Below are 7763 nucleotides of genomic sequence, written 5' to 3' on the forward strand. Positions count from 1 at the left end.
GATAAAAATACGTTGAGTATATAGGTTGAGAATTGTTCTCTCTCTCTCTTACGCATACACACACACACACACACATTTTCACTTTTATAGATATAATAGATAGATTATGCTAGATACATTTCCATATGTCTGAATACCCTATATACAAATTTTCAAATCTGTAGATAAAAAATGTATTGAATATATAGGTTGAGAATTGTTGTCTCTCTCTCTCTCTCTCTCTCTCTGGCTACCTCACACACACACACATTTTCACTTTTATAGATATAATAGATAGATTATGCTAGATATATTTCCATATGTCTGAATACCCTATATACAAATTTTCAAATCTGTAGATAAAAAATGTATTGAATATATAGGTTGAGAATTGTTGTCTCTCTCTCTCTCTCTCTCTCTCTCTCTCTCTCTCTGGCTACCTCACACACACACACATTTTCACTTTTATAGATATAATAGATAGATTATGCTAGATATATTTCCATATGTCTGAATACCCTATATACAAACTTTCAAATCTGTAGATAAAAAATTTGTTGAGTATATAGGTTGAGAATTGTTCTCTCTCTCTCACACGAAACTGTGCGCTCGGCTTCTTCCCCCCCTTCCCACCCCAAATGCTTGGGAAACTGTGCACTGTTTTTGTTGGTTTTCAAGCTGCCTCTTCCCCCCCCCCACACACACACAGTTTAACAGTAGTAGGAGGTCAAGAGAAAGAGGGTGAGAGAGAGAGAAGAGTAAGTTGGTGAGAGAGAGAGAAAAGAGAAAGAGGGTGTTGGTTTTATATTTTTATTATCGTCTAATATTTTGAAAGCTGAATTTCTAATAAAATGTGCATCTATAGGAGATAATGCCTGGGAATGTGTTCCCCCCCCCACAGTTTAACAGTGGTGTGACGTCAAGAGAAAGAGGGTGAGAGAGAGGGAAGAGTAAGTGGGTGAGAGAGAGAAAGAGAGAGAAAAAAAAGAAAGACGGTGTTGGTTTTGTGAAAAAAGTTGTTATTTACAATTGTTCGCATTCTTGGCCTTTTGGTCAAGATCAAAGTGTAGTATCTGTTCTTCAGATGCTGCACTTCTATTTCTTGTTCTCTTTCGGTGGAGGAGAAATCCTCCACGACTGAGACAATTTTTATTTTTGTACCTTTTCTCCACGTTAAAAAACGACCCTGGTGTCTAACTGTCCCGTGGGGAGGCATAATAAATAGGTACAATTGTTCGCCATTAGTGGATGTTGACGTCACGTCACGTGACATGACTAAGCGTTTTTTTTTTTTAGTATGAATAACATTTTTTGTTTTAATTATAAAGTCTACACTTAATTTTATAGAAAATGATGTATATATAATAGAAAAAAAAAATTACTGGTTTTGTTGGATTCAAGTGGATCCCCCCCCTCCAGTTTAAGAGATAGCAGGTCACGTGGTAATATACAAAATGGCTAGCGTAAATATAAAGATCGGTTTTTTTATCGACGAATATTTTGAAAGCTGAATTTTTTTTTATTCCTGTACATTTTTTCCTGATATTTTTCGTTAAAACTCTTGTATAAATACTATTTTTAACCAGTTAAATACGTTGGAGACATTGTCATGGAGTTTAATAATCTCTAGAACAAAGCAGAAGAGAAATTACAAAAGTATCGGTAAAACAAAGTGTTTGTTTACATTTGTTCGCCATTACTGGATGTTGACGTCACGTCACGTGACATGACTAAGCGTTTTTGGATTATGTAATATTAACATTAAAATGACAGGTTTTTTTGGGGGCCCCCCTAGGAGAGAAACGATCAGTTCACCCCCTTTTAATGGTCCGTTTGGTGTGGAATTTCGATATTTGTCATGCGGGTGATCAAGGTTCAATATGATACATAATTTGTCAACTTTGGTTCCGTCTTTCAAAAGTTTTAGCGTTACAAACAAACATACATACATACATACATACATACATACACACCGATTTTTGCCTTTTATATATATAGATGTATATCATTATATATTTTACAATGCATTTGATTATGTGTTTTACCATGTATTTGATTATGTGTTTTACCATGTATTTGATTATGTATTTTATCATGTATTTGATTATGTATTTTACTATGTATTTGATTATTTATTTTACTATGTATTTAAGCATTCATTTTGTAATGTATATCATTATGCATTTCACAATGTATTTTATTATGTGTTGTACCATGTATTTCATTATGTATTTAATTATGTACTTCTCTGTGTATATTTCACAATGTATTTCACCATGTGTTTCCCAATGTATTTCACAATGTATTTGTGCTGTGCATTTACCATGTATTTCACTAAGCATTTCACCATGTAATTCAGCATGTATTTGATTTTGGATTTTACAATGTATTTTACCATGATTTTTACCATGCATCTCACCATGCATTTTACAATGCATTTAACCTTACATTTCACAATGTATTTTACCATGTGTCTTGCCATACATTCTCCATGCCTTTTACCATGCATTTCACTATGTGCTTCGCCATGTATTTCGTCGTGTATTTCACCATATATGTAACTATGTATTTTACAATGTATTTCATTGTGTATTTCATTGTGTATTTCACTATGTATTTCATTGTGTATTTCACTATGTATTTCATTGTGTATTTCACTTAGAATTTCATTGTGTATTTCACTATGTATTTCATTGTGTATTTCACTATGTATTTAATTGTGTATTTCACTATGTATTTACTTGTGTATTTCACTATGTATTTCATTGTGTATTTCACTATGTATTTCATTGTGTATTTCACTATGTATTTAATTGTGTATTTCACTATGTATTTAATTGTGTATTTCACTATGCATTTCATTGTGTATTTCACTATGTATTTCATTGTGTATTTCACTATGTATTTCATTGTGTATTTCACTATGTATTTAATTGTGTATTTCACTATGTATTTCATTGTGTATTTCACTATGTATTTCAATATGTATTTCACTATGTATTTCATTGTGTATTTCACTATGTATTTAATTGTGTATTTAACTATGTATTTCATTGTGTATTTCACTATGTATTTAATTGTGTATTTCACTATGTATTTAATTGTCTATTTCACTATGTATTTCATTGTGTATTTCACTATGTATTTAATTGTGTATTTCACTATGTATTTCAATATGTATTTCACTATGTATTTCATTGTGTGTTTCACTATGTATTTAATTGTGTATTTCACTATGTATTTAATTGTGTATTTCACTATGTATTTAATTGTGTATTTCACTATGTATTTAATTGTGTATTTCACTATGTATTTCATTGTTTATTTCACTATGTATTTCATTGTGTATTTCACTATGTATTTCATTGTGTATTTCACTATGTATTTAACCATGAATTTCAGAAAGCATTTCACTATGCATTTCACAATGCATTTTTCTTGTTACTGGAATCAACCAGTTCTGATACAAAAAATATACTTGTAGATTGATAACCCTTGCTTCACAATCCCTTGCTCAATGCATACCACATGCGAGTGCACGCACACACATGCAAACGCGCGAGCGTGCACACACACACACACACACACACACACACATATATATATATATATATATATATTTGAAAATATTTCGGGGGGTACAGAATTTAATAATTGCTAAATACAGACCAATCTACATAATGATTTTTAAAAAATAAAAAATGAAAATAAAGGTTATCAGGAGAAAAGCAACGTGGTTAGCTAACCTTCATTTTCATTTTTTTATTTAAAAAAAAATCACTATGTTGATTGGTCTGTATTTAGCTATATATATATATATATATATATATATATATATATATATATATAAGAGGTGGGTGTAGTTTGCTTGGAGCATTGTATAGTATGTAGTTAAATAGAATTGTAGAAGGCGGTACAATGCAGAAGTAACGGAAAGACTCTAGCTGAAGCAGGTGAGAAATTTATTAATACAACTTATAAATACATGTGTATATATTCATATTTCATATACGCAGTATATTTATATTTGCACAGTGATCACCTGGGAAAGTCGGCTTTGTTTGTAACGTTGTACATCTAACCGAGAAGAAATATCGGTAACGATTATCCCCCTTAGAACACCCCATTAAGTAGTCTCCCTTGACCAACTGATTTATTCTAAGTCTACACCCCCACCTCCTCAAACAGAACGCAGAAACACAAACAACAAATAAATTAGCTTATTAAATCTCCTCAATATAAACTACCCACAAGTCCCGAGCAATGATTTGCTGCGGTATAGTTACTGCTTACAACAGCACGGTTGTCAAAGTCAAGTAAATATCTGACGAAGAGATCTTTCTCGAAATATTATATTACACGGACATACTACCAGACCGACTTTCCCAGGTGATCACTGTGCAAATATAAATATACTGCGTATATGAAATATGAATATATACACACGTATTTATAAGTTGTATTAATAAATTTATCACCTGCTTCAGCTTGTGTCTTTCCGTTACTTCTGCATTGTACCGCCTTCTACAATTCTATTTAAATATATATATATATATATATATATATATATATATATATATATATATATATACTAGTAGTATGATCCGACGTTGTCCATTATTGAATAATCAACAAAAGCTTCACACTCCTATATTTTTATTGTTATTGAAATCGGTGAAATCACCGATTTGTCAATCCAATCGATTAATTGTCTGTTTTAGTTCACCAGAAGAAAGCTTTACATGCCGCTCGCAGTGACTCAGTTTACATTGTAATTTACGTTGCACTGTAGAGAACCTACGGTTGATCTCATAAAATTAGTTAAGTATCATGCTTCGATTGCGTTCTAAACAGAAATATTTATGTTAAATGTGCCCTTGTCACAGCAAAGAACCTACTGTTGATTGTATATAACTGTTTTACTGCTTGTGCGGTGATTATGGCTTGAATTTAAGTTTAAATGAAAGTCAAGTATCATGATGCAACTGTGCTTTTAACAAAAACATCCATTTCAAACACACCAGTGTCATATCAAAGAGCATACTATTCAGTTTATCGGCTTATATGATAAAACTTCTCAAATAAACTTGGGTAGTTAGGCTGTGTAAGGTGTTAACTTTGGCCAAAATCGCCTGTTCTTTCTTTGATCGGATTTTGCTGATTATCGATTATCGATACTTCTCGAAGACATTCTGATACAAAACATATCTGTGCCGGTTACATAAAGTACCTTCGTGTGAAATTTCATAGAAATCGGCCCAGTTTTTTTGAGTTCATAAAGAACAAAGACAGACACACAGACACAGAGACGCACAGACAGAGATATACACACGGACAAATTTTCTTTTTATATAACAGTAAACATATATATGATATTTAAGCTTGAATATCACCTAGAAAAGTTTTCCATGTGTTGGCATGTACTAATTTCTGTGCTCCTGATGATTTCGCACTTCGCCATTGCGTCTTTATTCGGAGGCAAATAAAAAAGACGCATCGTAAATGAAGGTGATTCTCTATCTTCTAATTATTGATTAGTATTGATTTTTCATTCATGTTTCGTTCTCGTTGAAATACGAAAATCTACCAAATTTGATTTATTCCTGCATTTCACGCTTCCAGTTATTTTCCGAAGAATATCGCCAACTTTCATTCACGCCTACTAGAGTAAAAGTGAAAGTTTTGCATCTGGTTCATTCAATTTGTTACATTATGCAAGCTGTGTTCGAATGCAGGAGTACGACTGATACTTTTAAAGGTCAAAGGTAGTCAAAGCGGAAGTCAAGGAGACAACGTGACTCCAGGTTCGGAAATTTCTTGCCCTTAGCTGGAGAGATTATAAAAAAAGGAACGTTTGATTGCTGTCTCCATATGGGACAAGAGGGCGGCCGTAGCGAGACAAGTCTGTGTCTATCTTTCTATTTTATTAATGTGTCGCCACTTATTAAAACTAAAAGGTAACTCGAGGTTAAGAGTTAAATGAGTGTCAAGTAGACGGTGATACACTACTGTGGTTACTAGTAGCGCTGGGGCAACAGCATATTCTTTTCATTGTTTTGACTCTCGAATGTGTATCCGTTAATCTATAATATAAATCTCACCTGTATGTTTAATGTATGTATGTATGTATGTATGTATGTATGTATGTATGTCTGCCTAAAATTTTCGACAGAAGCGACGAATTTTCACGAGATCGGTATGGTTTTGAAGCTAGCCCCTTTGGACGACAAATATCGAAAAATTGGCCATAAACATTAATTCCTTCGACTTAAACTGGGTACTTCCCTACAAGGAGGGAACACTTTTTCGCCGAAATGCGAATGCGTATATGTGAATCGGTCACATGACAAATTCCTTATGTTAAGAATAAGTAGGTTTGAAAACACTTTTTAAGAGCGTGTAAGGCTGGCTAAATGGTTATCGAACGACCTAGTAACTTTAGTTTCTGGTTTCTATCTCATTTTGAGTATTTTCTTACGTACAAAAAGGGGATTTTAAGAGAAAAGTAATACTCGTATGCACATGTCTCGGTTTCTATATGAATGAAAATATATTATGTATATTTTACGACGGGCAACGCCAAGCCTCCTACTAGTATATATATATATATATATATATATATATATATGAATAAAAATTATATATATATATATATATATATATATATATATATATCACAAAGGAGTCAGCACTTACCAAACCCAAGGCCACCTAAGTATAAGTGTTAATGAGTGTACGTTGGTCAATTTGAGGACATTACTTTAAATTGGGAAATAATTTAGGAGTCTGCTAAAATAACGGTGTTACCGAACAAAGTCAACCGGTAAAATTGAGACAATGCATTAAAGCAAATAAATTCAGTAAATACATGTAACAGTATATTATTATGAGAAATGTTGTTCTTTAATAAATCGAGTTATATCTGATAGAAAATTATATGCTATAAACTATTTATTTTAAAATACAAATTTCAATTTAAGAATCCGGTCATCCGTGAAACGTATTCATCTCCTTTTAATGTTGTTTACATATTGAGAAAAGACGTTATTCAAGAATGAAAAACAAATAAAATATATTTCATTTTTAAATTAATGGAAACTTATTTTTATATTTATATATATTTTGTAATAACTTGGGACTTGTTATCAATAAAAAAAAAAAACATACCCAGAATTTCTCTTTCGGTTTTCACTACATTAAAACCGAGTTTGCACATGACGTTACCCACATGAAAAATTGACCTTAAGTAAGGTGAACTTCCTGGGGATGCAAACAAATGGTGATTAATTGCTTCAAAAATAGGTTGTAAATTTAAAAAAAGTTATTGCTGTTCATTCTTTAAAATTGAAAGTTTTGTTCTCGGTCAATGAATAAGAGATCCTTCTAGACTAAGGCAAATTAATTTTTTCCCAATGCAATGTCTCAGCCATTCCTCCCTATATGAAAAACTGACCTTGTCTCACCTTGTCGAAGTTTAATCTCGTGGGGAGGCAAGTAAATAGTGACTTAATTACTTAAAAAAAGAGGTTGTAAATTTTTATTTGAAAGTTATTGTTTTTCATTATAAAAATTTCACACAGATTTATTCTGTATATTTTAAGACAATCTATTTTTCATTATTAAATATATTTAAGAATTAAAAGAAGTTAATTAATTGTAATTTTATTTGATTTTTAACTAATATTTCACCACTTACCAAATCATAAGCTGCTCCAATATAAAGATTAATAGGCTGATTGGATTATATGTAACTTAATTATTTTCCTATTTTATTTCCCATTTTA

General features: G+C 31.7%; 1 pseudogene; it reads left to right on the forward strand.

Moving 5' to 3' along the window:
• The first annotated feature begins 1011 nt into the window (after window positions 1–1011).
• LOC145258504 (U2 spliceosomal RNA) lies at window positions 1012–1145 on the forward strand (annotated as a pseudogene).
• Window positions 1146–7763: the final 6618 nt, after the last annotated feature.

Source organism: Euprymna scolopes, chromosome 33, assembly GCF_053919585.1.
Source record: "Euprymna scolopes isolate OS-2025 chromosome 33, ASM5391958v1, whole genome shotgun sequence".
Classification (NCBI taxonomy): Eukaryota; Metazoa; Mollusca; class Cephalopoda; order Sepiida; family Sepiolidae; genus Euprymna; species Euprymna scolopes.